This window comes from Heptranchias perlo, chromosome 20 (assembly GCF_035084215.1).
Source record: "Heptranchias perlo isolate sHepPer1 chromosome 20, sHepPer1.hap1, whole genome shotgun sequence".
In the NCBI taxonomy this organism is placed as follows: Eukaryota; Metazoa; Chordata; class Chondrichthyes; order Hexanchiformes; family Hexanchidae; genus Heptranchias; species Heptranchias perlo.
In genome coordinates, this window is record NC_090344.1 from 28289614 (window position 1) to 28303133 (window position 13520).

Consider the following 13520-nt stretch of genomic DNA (forward strand, 5'->3'; position numbering starts at 1 on the left):
TTCCCCATCAGGAATTCTAGTTCACTGTATTAATTTCGCAACACTCATTAAACTCTGTAAAAAAGACGAATGCTTGTTCAAATCGCCATTAATCAACCAGTAACTTTCTGTTTCCGGCTGAATGAAATGCTAACTTTTTTATGTTCTCATTCACCAGGCCGAAATTAGGGAGTTCAGAGGGGAAGTGAATTTTGTGTGGATTCGCTTGTTTCTTAAGTCTGCCAAACTTTTAAAAGTTACCAAAATATTGCAATAGGAACCTTATGGCCCGTACGGGGATCGAACCCGCGACCTTGGCGTTATTAGCACCACGCTCTAACCAACTGAGCTAACCGACCATGTATACATGCTGGTTTTATGGGCTTACCCGCGTGTTGGGTAGTTTGTGTTTATTTTTACACCAGCTGACAGGGTTTTACAACGAATATTGAATAAACCACATCCCTGAAACATTGTTACTTGTTTCTGTATATACTGTCGAGGATGTAGATCAAAATTAACAAACAAAGAGCACTTTAATGTAACAAATTAAATTCCGATCAATATTATTTTACTAACAATGAACAGCCCATCCATAAAACACTGCCCCGCTATAAAACCTGTGGGCAGGACCCTGAGCTACTGTGAAAATGATGTCACCGCAACGTGATTCGATCACGCTGCGTTTTGACGTTGAGTCAGATGTCTGTCTGTCTATCTGTCTGTCTGTTTATCCGTCTGATTGGGTCTCGGCATTATTCTCAGGCCAGGCTTTTTGTTTGCTGGCTGCAGGCCTCGCTCCCCGACTGACTGACTGTCAGAATCAAAGACTGTGACTGACTGTCTGCCCATTTATGGCCACATTTCTGAGTTCCTGTTTTCGCTCTGTGTCGCAGGCCTGTCTCTGTCCCTTAGGATCACAACACACCCACAAGCTTCACGACTGAACGCAGGTTTGGTCAGTCTGTCCTCGCAGGTCCTTCGGAAGCTAATGATTTTGAACTGAATTATTTTTCCTGAGTGACTTGTGAAGTTTGGTTCAGTGATATGTTTGCGAAAGAGAACGGAGGAAATAGTTAGTGTGCAACTCGACATTTCTCTACATCGGAATAGAAAACGTGATTGGATGGATAGAAGAGGTCTGAAAGGATGGCCGATCGGCTGTGGGTGGCACCGAATTCTGCAGTGGCTGCAGTGGTTCATTACCGTTAATGAAAATGAGGTAATATACTACCACAAGATGCCGGTGAAATTCATTCAATTTCCCAAACTTGACCCACCGAATCAAATGAAGCTGCTGGGAAAGCTACAAGACAACGCCGGTCTATCGGGCAACGTTTGAAGCAAGTGGCAGTTTAAAGTGGCATCCACAGCCATGTAAGTACTGCCATGTGCCGCTGCGATCGCCGAGTGGTTGAAGCGTTAAATTCAAGATCAAATGGAGTTTTCCTTCGCAGGTTTGATTTCTGCTCGCTGAATTATTGTTTAAAGATCCGTTCAATGCTCAAATAAATGAACTGGATCTAACTCACTTCATTTATCTCTCTCAGAGCATGAGAGATACTCGAGCATGGCCGGCGCTTTTAATTGGGTGCCCAATGTACTCTTGCAAAATTCAAATACACAAGAAAGAATCTTGCCCAATCTGCAACTAAAATTCTGCTACTTTGCAGAACCACCCATTTATAAGCGACTTTATTGACATGAATCTCTCTATCTCTCCTTGTCTCTTGTCTCCATGTTGTCCCCTGATGGACTTCTCAGGCTTCCTGGAACGGTAAAGGCTGATCGAACCTGCAACACCAGCAGGGAAAGGTAATGGAAAAAAAAGATTGAGACGGTCGGAAAAGTCAAGGTGCAACCCAGCTGATAAATTCGTAACTAATGTCTCCACATTTTTGCCTCTTCGCCCTCACAGTGAAAGAAAACAGCAATGTGAGTAAAATATACTTATGGTAGCTTGTATACTCTGACGATGCCGAGACAGATGCCAATGCAGCTTCAGATGAACTAATTCTGAAAAAGTATTATTTGAAAAAACAAGTCGTACATTGTAAACGAATTTAGTAAAGAAAGGCTAATATTGGTGACTGGAAATAGGTAGTGTACAACTTGATATTGCTGTATATAGGAATAGAAAACGAGATTGGGTGGACAGAAGCGGTTGGAAAGGACAGCCGATCGGCTGAAGACTCGGGTGAAATTTTAGACCGGATGCAGGGCTTTCTAGCAAGCGGCTTGTTGGTCTAGGGGTATGATTCTCGCTTTGGGCGTTTTTCTAATGAAATGTGCGAGAGGTCCCGGGTTCAAATCCCGGACGAGCCCTGTTGTCTCACTGCTTTTTAGTGAAAAGTCACCAATTGGATTCTGACATCTTTGCAGTTGTTCGAATTGAATTATATTTGAGCTCCAGAGGACAAAGTGCAGAAGTTTCCAAGGCGCAACACACACGGAGTAAATAAAATGTCTCAAGATGATGTGGAGATTGAATCTGAATGCGAATTTACCCCAATTTAGGCGGTCTCATTGATATTAGATGACGGGATCGAGAACCACATATCCAAGTTTGCCGATGATACAAAGATGGACAGAATTGTAAGCAGTGTGGATGGAAGAATGAGATTACAGAGAGATATTACTCGATTAAGTGAATGGGCAAAACTGCGGCAAATGGATTTCAACGTAAGCAAGTTTGAGGCCGTCCACTTTGGACCTCAAAAAGATAGATCAGAAAACATATTAATGGATGTTACTCCAAAAAATTGACCTCATGACATTTTGTGTGGATTCGCTTGTTTCTCAAGTCTGCCAAACTTTTAAAAGTTACCAAAATATTGCAATAGGAACCTTATGGCCCGTACGGGGATCGAACCCGCGACCTTGGCGTTATTAGCACCACGCTCTAACCAACTGAGCTAACCGGCCATGTAGACATTTTAGCTTTATGGGCTTACCCGCGTGTTGGGTAGTTTGTGTTTATTTTTACACCAGCTGACAGTGTTTTACAACGAATATTGAATAAACCACATCCCTTAAACATTGTTACTTGTTTCTGTATATACTGTCGAGGATGTTGATCAAAATTAACAAACAAAGAGCACTTTAATGTAACAAATTAAATTCCGATCAATATTATTTTACTAACAATCAACAGCCCATCCATAAAACACTGCCCCGCTATAAAACCTGTGGGCAGGACCCTGAGCTGCTGTGAAAATGATATCACCGCAACGTGATTCGATCACGCTGCGTTTTGACGTTGAGTCAGATGTCTGTCTGTCTATCTGTCTGTCTGTTTATCCGTCTGATTGGGTCTCGGCCTTATTCTCAGGCCAGGCTTTTTGTTTGCTGGCTGCAGGCCTCGCTCCCCGACTGACTGAACAACTACCGGGCCGTGTGTCAGAATCAATGACTGTGACTGACTGTCTGCCCATTTATGGCCACATTTCTGAGTTCCTGTTTTCGCTCTGTGTCGCAGGCCTGTCTCTGTCCCTTAGGATCACAACACACCCACAAGCTTCACGACTGAACGCAGGTTTGGTCAGTCTGTCCTCGCAGGTCCTTCGGAAGCTAATGAATTTGAACTGAATTATTTTTCCTGAGTGACTTGTGAAGTTTGGTTCAGTGATATGTTTGCGAAAGAGTACGGAGGAAATAGTTAGTGTGCAACTCGACATTTCTCTCCATCGGAATAGAAAACGTGATTGTGATGGATAGAAGAGGTCTGAAAGGATGGCCGATCGGCTGTGGGTGGCACCGAATTCTGCAGTGGCTGCAGTGGTTCATTACCGGTAATGAAAATGAGGTAATATACTACCACAAGCTGCCGGTGAAAATCATTCAATTTCCCAAACTTGACGCACCGAATCAAAAGAAGCTGCTGGGAAAGCTACAAGACAACGCCGGTCTATCGGGCATCGTTTGAAGCAACTGGCAGTTTAAAGTGGCATCTACAGCCATGCAAGTACTGACATGTGCCGCTGCGATCGCCGAGTGGTTGAAGCGTTAAATTCAAGATCAAATGGAGTTTTCCTTCGCAGGTTTGATTTCTGCTCGCTGAATTATTGTTTAAAGATCCGTTCAATGCTCAAATTAATGAACTGGTTCTAACTCACTTCATTTATCTCTCTCAGAGCATGAGAGATACTCGAACGTGGCCGGCGCTTTTAATTGGGTGCCCAATGTACTCTTGCAAAATTCAAATACACAAGAAAGAATCTTGCCCAATCTGCAACTAAAATTCTGCTACTTTGCAGAACCACCCATTTATAAGCGACTTTATTTACATGAATCTCTCTATCTCTCCTTGTCTCTTGTCTCTATGTTGTCCCCTGATGGACTTCTCAGGCTTCCTGGAACGGTAAAGGCTGATCTGACCTGCAACACCAGCAGGGAAAGGTAAAGGAAAAAAAGACTGAGACGGTCGGAAAAGTAAAGGTGCAACCCAGCTGATAAATTCGTAGCTAATGTCTCCACATTTTTGTCTCTTCGCCCTCACAGTGAAAGGAAACAGCAATGTGAGTAAAATATACTTATGGTAGCTTGTATCCTCTGACGATGCCGAGACAGATGCCAATGTAGCTTCAGATTAACTAATTCTGAAAAGTATTATTTGAAGAAACAAGTCGTACATTGTAAACGAATTTAGTAAAGAGAGGCTAATATTGGTGACTGGAAATAAGTCGTGTACAACTTGATATTGCTGTATTTTGGAATAGAAAACGAGATTGGGTGGACAGAAGCGGTTGGAAAGGATAGCCGATCGGCTGAAGACTATGGTGAAATTTTAGACCGGCTGCAGGGCTTTCTGGCAAGTGGCTCGTTGGTCGAGGGGTATGATTCTCGCTTTGGGCGTTTTTCTAATGGAATATGCGAGAGGTCCCGGGTTCAAATCCCGGACGAGCCCTGTTATCTCACTGCTTTTAAGTGAAAAGTCACCAATTGGATTCTGACATCTTTGCAGTTGTTCGAATTGAATTATATTTGAGCTCCAGAGGACAAAGTGCAGAAGTTTCCAAGGCGCAACACACACGGAGTAAATAAAATGTCTCAAGATGATGTGGAGATTGAAGCTGAATGTGAATTTCCCCCAATTTCGGCGGTCTCATTGATATTAGATGACGGGATCGAGAACCACATATCCAAGTTTGCCGATGACACAAAGATAGACAGAATTATAAGCAGTGTGGATGGAAGAATGAGATTACAGAGAGATATTACCAGATTAAGTGAATGGGCAAAACTGCGGCAAATGGATTTCAACGTAAGCAAGTTTGAGGCCGTCCACTTTGGACCTCAAAAAGATAGATCAGAAAACATATTAATGGATGTTACTCCAAAAAATTGACCTCATGACATTTTGTGTGGATTCGCTTGTTTCTTAAGTCTGCCAAACTTTTAAAAGTTACCAAAATATTGCAATAGGAACCTTATGGCCCGTACGGGGATCGAACCCGCGACCTTGGCGTTATTAGCACCACGCTCTAACCAACTGAGCTAACCGTCCATGTAGACATTTTAGCTTTATGGGCTTACCCGCGTGTTGGGTAGTTTGTGTTTATTTTGACACCAGCTGACAGGGTTTTACAACGAATATTGAATAAACCACATCCCTTAAACATTGTTACTTGTTTCTGTATATACTGTCGAGGATGTTGATCAAAATTAACAAACAAAGAGCACTTTAATGTAACAAATTAAATTCCGATCAATATTATTTTACTAACAATCAACAGCCCATCCATAAAACACTGCCCCGCTATAAAACCTGTGGGCAGGACCCTGAGCTGCTGTGAAAATGATATCACCGCAACGTGATTCGATCACGCTGCGTTTTGACGTTGAGTCAGATGTCTGTCTGTCTATCTGTCTGTCTGTTTATCCGTCTGATTGGGTCTCGGCCTTATTCTCAGGCCAGGCTTTTTGTTTGCTGGCTGCAGGCCTCGCTCCCCGACTGACTGAACAACTACCGGGCCGTGTGTCAGAATCAATGACTGTGACTGACTGTCTGCCCATTTATGGCCACATTTCTGAGTTCCTGCCTTCGCTCTGTGTCGCAGGCCTGTCTCTGTCCCTTAGGATCACAACACACCCACAAGCTTCACGACTGAACGCAGGTTTGGTCAGTCTGTCCTCTCAGGTCCTTCGGAAGCTAATGATTTTGAACTGAATTATTTTTCCTGAGTGACTTGTGAAGTTTGGTTCAGTGATATGTTTGCGAAAGAGAACGGAGGAAATAGTTAGTGTGCAACTCGACATTTCTCTACATCGGAATAGAAAACGTGATTGTATGGATAGAAGAGGTCTGAAAGGATGGCCGATCGGCTGTGGGTGGCACTGAATTCTGCAGTGGCTGCAGTGGTTCATTACAGGTAATGAAAATGAGGTAATATACTACCACAAGCTGCCGGTGAAAATCATTCAATTTCCCAAACTTGACCCACCGAATCAAATGAAGCTGCTGGGAAAGCTACAAGACAACGCCGGTCTATCGGGCATCGTTTGAAGCAACTGGCAGTTTAAAGTAGCATCTACAGCCATGTAAGTACTGCCATGTGCCGCTGCGATCGCCGAGTGGTTGAAGCGTTAAATTCAAGATCAAATGGAGTTTTCCTTCGCAGGTTTGATTTCTGCTCGCTGAATTATTGTTTAAAGATCCGTTCAATGCTCAAATAAATGAACTGGATCTAACTCACTTCATTTATCTCTCTCAGAGCATGAGAGATACTCGAGCGTGGCCGGCGCTTTTAATTGGGTGCCCAAGGTACTCTTGCAAAATTGAAATAAACAAGAAAGAATCTTGCCCAATCTGCAACTAAAATTCTGCTACTTTGCAGAACCACCCATTTATAAGCGACTTTATTTACATGAATCTCTCTATCTCTCCTTGTCTCTTGTCTCTATGTTGTCCCCTGATGGACTTCTCAGGCTTCCTGGAACGGTAAAGTCTGATCTAACCTGCAACACCAGCAGGGAAAGGTAAAGGAAAAAAAGAATGAGACGGTCGGAAAAGTAAAGGTGCAACCCAGCTGATAAATTCGTAGCTAATGTCTCCACATTTTTGTCTCTTCGCCCTCACAGTGAAAGAAAACAGCAATCTGAGTAAAATATACTTATGATAGCTTGTATACTCTGACGATGCCGAGACAGATGCCAATGCAGCTTCAGATTAACTAATTCTGAAAAGTATTATTTGAAAAAACAAGTCGTACATTGTAAACGAATTTAGTAAAGAGAGGCTAATATTGGTGACTGGAAATAGGTCGTGTACAACTTGATATTGCTGTATTTTGGAATAGAAAACGAGATTGGGTGGACAGAAGCGGTTGGAAAGGACAGCCGATCGGCTGAAGACTATTGTGAAATTTTAGACCGGATGCAGGGCTTTCTAGCAAGCGGCTCGTTGGTCTAGGGGTATGATTCTCGCTTTGGGCGTTTTTCTAATGGAATATGCGAGAGGTCCCGGGTTCAAATCCCGGACGAGCCCTGTTATCTCACTGCTTTTTAGTGAAAAGTCATCAATTGGATTCTGACATCTTTGCAGTTGTTCGAATTGAATTATATTTGAGCTCCAGAGGACAAAGTGCAGAAGTTTCCAAGGCGCAACACACACGGAGTAAATAAAATGTCTCAAGATGATGTGGAGATTGAAGCTGAATGTGAATTTACCCCAATTTAGGCGGTCTCATTGATATTAGATGACGGGATCGAGAACCACATATCCAAGTTTGCCGATGACACAAAGATAGACAGAATTATAAGCAGTGTGGATGGAAGAATGAGATTACAGAGAGATATTACTAGATTAAGTGAATGGGCAAAACTGCGGCAAATGGATTTCAACGTAAGCAAGTTTGAGGCCGTCCACTTTGGACCTCAAAAAGATAGATCAGAAAACATATTAATGGATGTTACTCCAAAAAATTGACCTCATGACATTTTGTGTGGATTCGCTTGTTTCTCAAGTCTGCCAAGCTTTTAAAAGTTACCAAAATATTGCAATAGGAACCTTATGGCCCGTACGGGGATCGAACCCGCGATCTTGGCGTTATTAGCACCACGCTCTAACCAACTGAGCTAACTGGCCATGTACACAGCTTAGCTTTATGGGCTTACCCGCGTGTTGGGTAGTTTGTGTTTATTTTTACACCAGCTGACAGGGTTTTACAACGAATATTGAATAAACCACATCCCTTAAACATTGTTACTTGTTTCTGTATATACTGTCGAGGATGTAGATCAAAATTAACAAACAAAGAGCACTTTAAAGTAACAAATTAAATTCCGATCAATATTATTTTACTAACAATCAACAGCCCATCCATAAAACACTGCCCCGCTATAAGACCTGTTGGCAGGACCCTGAGCTGCTGTGAAAATGATATCACCGCAAAGTGATTCGATCACGCTGCGTTTTGACGTTGAGTCAGATGTCTGTCTGTCTATCTGTCTGTCTGTTTATCCGTCTGATTGGGTCTCGGCCTTATTCTCAGGCCAGGCTTTTTGTTTGTTGGCTGCAGGCCTCGCTCCCCGACTGACTGAACAACTACCGGGCCGTGTGTCAGAATCAATGACTGTGACTGACTGTCTGCCCATTTATGGCCACATTTCTGAGTTCCTGCCTTCGCCCTGTGTCGCAGGCCTGTCTCTGTCCCTTAGGATCACAACACACCCACAAGCTTCACGACTGAACGCACGTTTGGTCAGTCTGTCCTCGCAGGTCCTTCGGAAGCTAATGATTTTGAACTGAATTATTTTTCCTGAGTGACTTGTGAAGTTTGGTTCAGTGATATGTTTGCGAAAGAGAACGGAGGAAATAGTTAGTGTGCAACTCGACATTTCTCTACATCGGAATAGAAAACGTGATTGGATGGATAGAAGAGGTCTGAAAGGATGGCCGATCGGCTGTGGGTGGCACCGAATTCTGCAGTGGCTGCAGTGGTTCATTCCCGGTAATGAAAATGAGGTAATATACTACCACAAGCTGCGGCTGAAAATCATTCAATTTCCCAAACTTGACCCACCGAATAAAATGAAGCTGCTGGGAAAGCTACAAGACAACGCCGGTCTATCGGGCATCGTTTGAAGCAACTGGCAGTTTAAAGTAGCATCGACAGCCATGCAAGTACTGCCATGTGCCGCTGCGATCGCCGAGTGGTTGAAGCGTTAAATTCAAGATCAAATGGAGTTTTCCTTCGCAGGTTTGATTTCTGCTCGCTGAATTATTGTTTAAAGATCCGTTCAATGCTCAAATAAATGAACTGGATCTAACTCACTTCATTTATCTCTCTCAGAGCATGAGAGATACTCGAGCGTGGCCGGTGCTTTTAATTGGGTGCCCAATGTACTCTTGCAAAATTCAAATACACAAGAAAGAATCTTGCCCAATCTGCAACTAAAATTCTGCTACTTTGCAGAACCACCCATTTATAAGCGACTTTATTTACATGAATCTCTCTATCTCTCCTTGTCTCTTGTCTCTATGTTGTCCCCTGATGGACTTCTCAGGCTTCCTGGAACGGAAAAGGCTGATCTAACCTGCAACACCAGCAGGGAAAGGTAAAGGAAAAAAAGACTGAGACGGTCGGAAAAGTAAAGGTGCAACCCAGCTGATAAATTCGTAGCTAATGTCTCCACATTTTTGTCTCTTCGCCCTCACAGTGAAAGAAAACAGCAATGTGAGTAAAATATACTTATGGTAGCTTCTATCCTCTGACGATGCCGAGACAGATGCCAATGAAGCTTCAGAGTAACTAATTCTGAAAAGTATTATTTGAAAAAACAAGTCGTACATTGTAAACGAATTTAGTAAAGAGTGGCTAATATTGGTGACTGGAAATAGGTCGTGTACAACTTGATATTGCTGTATTTTGGAATAGAAAACGAGATTGGGTGGACAGAAGCGGTTGGAAAGGATAGCCGATCGGCTGAAGACTATGGTGAAATTTTAGACCGGCTGCAGGGCTTTCTAGCAAGCGGCTCGTTGGTCTAGGGGTATGATTGTCGCTTTGGGCGTTTTTGTAATGGAATATGCGAGACGTCCCGGGTTCAAAGCCCGGACGAGCCCTGTTATCTCACTGCTTTTTAGTGAAAAGTCACCAATTGGATTCTGACATCTTTGCAGTTGTTCGAATTGAATTATATTTGAGCTCCAGAGGACAAAGTGCAGAAGTTTCCAAGGCGCAACACACACGGAGTAAATAAAATGTCTCAAGATGATGTGGAGATTGAAGCTGAATGTGAATTTACCCAAATTTCGGCGGTCTCATTGATATTAGATGACGGGATCGAGAACCACATATTCAAGTTTGCCGATGACACAAAGATAGACAAAATTATAAGCAGTGTGGATGGAAGAATGAAATTACAGAGAGATATTACTAGATTAAGTGAATGGGCAAAACTGCGGCAAATGGATTTCAACGTAAGCAAGTGTGTGGCCGTCCACTTTGAACCTCAAAAATATAGATCAGAAAACATATTAATGGATGCTACTCTAAAAAAATTAATCTTTTGACATATTGTGTGGATTCGCTTGTTTCTGAAGTATGCCAAACTTATAAAAGTCACCTAAATATTGCAATAGGAACCTCATCGCCCGTATGGGGATCGAGCCCACGACCTTAGCGTTATTCGTATCACGCTCTAACCAACTGAGCTGCACGACTGAACGCAGGTTTGGTCAGCTTATCCTCGCAGTTCCATCGGAAGCTAATGATGTTGAACTGAATTATTTTTCCTGGGTGACTTGTGAAGTTTTGTTCAGTGATGTGTTTGCGAAAGAGAACGGAGGTCATCGTTCGTCTGCAACTCGACATTTCTCTTCATCGGAATATGAAACGTGATTGAATGGATCGAAGAGATCTTAAAGGATAACCGATCGGCTGCGGCTGGTACTTAATTGTGCAGTGGCTGCAGTGGTTTATTACCGGTGGTTTGTTCCCGGTGGCTTGTTCGTCTTGGGGTCTGATTCTCGCTTTGGAATATTTGACGATTGATTCTGAGCGAAGTCCAGTTTTTCAATGTTGTTTGAAGCTCAAATGAATATGAACGAGATTTAACCAACCGCATTTCTCTCCTTCAAACAGATATTTCAGCAGACGAGTGTCCAATAGTCTCTTACAAGACATTTGAAGGAATCTCTCCCGAGCTCCATGTTAAATTCTTGCTCGTTCGCAGAACTTGATATTTGTTTCTATACTTTAATCTGTCTCTTGACTCTCTGTGTTTTCACCTCATGGACTTCTCAGGCTTTATTAAACGGCCAAGGATGATTGAATCTGCAGAGAAGTGTAAAGAAAGGAAGGCGGAGAAGGTAGGAGAAGGAAAGTTGCAACCCAGCTGATGAATTCATAACTAATGTCCACTCATGTCTCTTCGCCCTCACAGTGAAAAAATCAGCAATTTGAGTACAGTATACTTTTGGTAGAGCGTATAATAGGCAGATTTTGAGACAGACACCAATCGAACTGTTGTCGTGGCGATGAAAGCGCCCAATGCTAAACAATAGATCACAAGGTAACGCTGAACATTCTTTGCTGCGATCAAGCAGCAAAGAATGTCATTTGTCATTTTCGGGCCAGGCAAGCTGCTCGCACAAAATAGCATTTTCTATTCGAACTACGATCGGGACAAAAGGTGATGTTCAGTCAATGACAGCACCAAGTGCAAGTAGCCATATACACGAAATAGAAAGTGAGGTAATATACTACCACAAGCTGCCGGTGAAAATCATTCAATTTCCCTAAATTGAGGCACCGAATCAAATGTAGCTCCTGGGAAAGCTGCAAGACAACGCAGGTCTATCGGGCATCGTTTGAAGCAACTGGCAGTTTAAAGTGGCATCTCCTGCTGCTTCTGTGGGGAGTGAGAGAGAGAGAGAGAGAGAGACTGTCGGTATCTGCGTACAGTTTGATTTTGTACAGAACTGCAGAGAGAAACAGCAAATATACCGGGGCTGTGAGATATGGTATCTTATTCATATTTAACTACAAGAATATCCGGAATCAAATGCTGAAAGGAATGGAGAGATCAGAGGCCTGAGAATAAACACAGAGCTGAATGAATCACGAAAGAGTGAAAGAGAAATCAATGGCATCAGTTCCACAGTGTGTGGTGCGGAATGTTGAGAACTCCCCGGTGGGCTGGTGGTTTGAATTCGGTGTTTTCACCGCCACGTGGTTCGATTCCCAGTCAGGGAATGAACGTTATACAAGAATTAAGAACCTATTGAATTAACTGCATGAAGCAAATTAATCGCAGTTCGTCGTTGCATCATTGTTTGAATCAACATTAATCAACAGGTCACTTTTTATTTCAGACTGAAGGAGATACTGACATGGTCATCAAGAGACAGTCAAAACTTTAATAAGATTTTTGCTCTTTGCATGAATTTTTATCATTTTACACATTGTAAGTCATAAAGTAATACAAAAAATTCAGAAGCCTTTAAACCGAGTAAGAGTCGAACCTATAATATTTTAAATCTATTAGAAGATACGTTATTTACTGCACCACTGGCTCAGATTGCAGAGAGCAAGCAGCAGCTCACACTCTCACAGCGCTGCGAGATGAACAGGTCCCGAGTCAGCCTCGGTCATGAGCACGGGACACCACGAGTCTGAGAGCATCAAAAGGCGCTCACTAAACAATTACCAAAGAGAAGTACGTTTTTCGTCGGCCTCCGACAGCTTTGCTGGTCGAACAGAACACTTCAAATGAGTCGATCTTTACGATCGTTGGTTCAATTCCGTCTCACAGGAGCGATCAAGCAGCAATTAGCTCAAGGCCGCTCTCGGAAGTTGACAGCTCAAAATTTTGGCGCTGTGGATCAGGACGCCTCTTTTCCTTTCTCAAATCTTAAGGCTTTCTGTGTCTGCTCGAACACGGCTGTTTTGCTGGAGCATTTGCCTCTCCTCACCAGAAGGGAGCGCCTTCGAGCTGCAACACTTCAAACCGCACTCACTTTCATGCAAAAAATCTTCCCCCAGTCAGACAGACAGACAGACAGACTTTCCCTGCTTCCTGAAGCTCGGGGCGGCTGTTTCTTTCCCGTAACCTGGTCTGTCTTCCACAGGTTCGGGCTCTTCTCAGCATCATTCATGATTACTGTGGTTTCCCGTTCTGCTGTTGTTCACTTGCTGATATTTGATACCGTCGATTGTAGCAAAGTAATTAATGTATTCAGGGAGCGGGCCAACCCAAGGCAAGATTTCTCTGCTGGTCGTGGAGCGACTTGGAGGCGAGTGCGAAGCAGCTGCTGTGAAGGACAATCCGTTCTAATATTTCTTGCTGGTTTACTTAAAAATAAACCTGCCGTGGACGGATATCGGGTTGATTTTCTGGACGGATCAAATCAACAGCTCAGAAAAATCAACCAAAGCCAAAGGAACAAAAAATATCTTCGTAATTGCAAAGGATTAAATGCCGGCATTCAGAATCCAACCCACGCCTCCAGGAGAGGTGGAGACCTAAAAGCAACGCCTTCGACCCGCGAGGCGATTCAAACTCCGAAACTGTGATCTACTGACCCTGATTTGCCC

The 13520-nt window shown here is 43.2% G+C and overlaps 7 non-coding genes across 7 annotated transcripts; 3 read left to right on the forward strand and 4 right to left on the reverse strand.

Moving 5' to 3' along the window:
- Nucleotides 1-264: 264 nt before the first annotated feature.
- On the reverse strand, nucleotides 265-338 carry trnai-aau (transfer RNA isoleucine (anticodon AAU)). The gene has a single exon. It is a non-coding gene; the product is annotated as a tRNA-Ile (tRNA).
- A 1876-nt stretch (nucleotides 339-2214) lies between these two features.
- On the forward strand, nucleotides 2215-2304 carry trnap-ugg (transfer RNA proline (anticodon UGG)). The gene is given in 2 exon segments: nucleotides 2215-2250; nucleotides 2269-2304. It is a non-coding gene; the product is annotated as a tRNA-Pro (tRNA).
- A 526-nt stretch (nucleotides 2305-2830) lies between these two features.
- Nucleotides 2831-2904, reverse strand: trnai-aau (transfer RNA isoleucine (anticodon AAU)). The gene has a single exon. It is a non-coding gene; the product is annotated as a tRNA-Ile (tRNA).
- A 1891-nt stretch (nucleotides 2905-4795) lies between these two features.
- trnap-ugg (transfer RNA proline (anticodon UGG)) lies at nucleotides 4796-4885 on the forward strand. Its single transcript is given in 2 exon segments — nucleotides 4796-4831; nucleotides 4850-4885. It is a non-coding gene; the product is annotated as a tRNA-Pro (tRNA).
- Nucleotides 4886-5411: 526 nt separating this feature from the next.
- Nucleotides 5412-5485, reverse strand: trnai-aau (transfer RNA isoleucine (anticodon AAU)). Its single transcript has one exon. It is a non-coding gene; the product is annotated as a tRNA-Ile (tRNA).
- Nucleotides 5486-7375: 1890 nt separating this feature from the next.
- Nucleotides 7376-7465, forward strand: trnap-ugg (transfer RNA proline (anticodon UGG)). Its single transcript is given in 2 exon segments — nucleotides 7376-7411; nucleotides 7430-7465. It is a non-coding gene; the product is annotated as a tRNA-Pro (tRNA).
- Nucleotides 7466-7991: 526 nt separating this feature from the next.
- Nucleotides 7992-8065, reverse strand: trnai-aau (transfer RNA isoleucine (anticodon AAU)). Its single transcript has one exon. It is a non-coding gene; the product is annotated as a tRNA-Ile (tRNA).
- Nucleotides 8066-13520: the final 5455 nt, after the last annotated feature.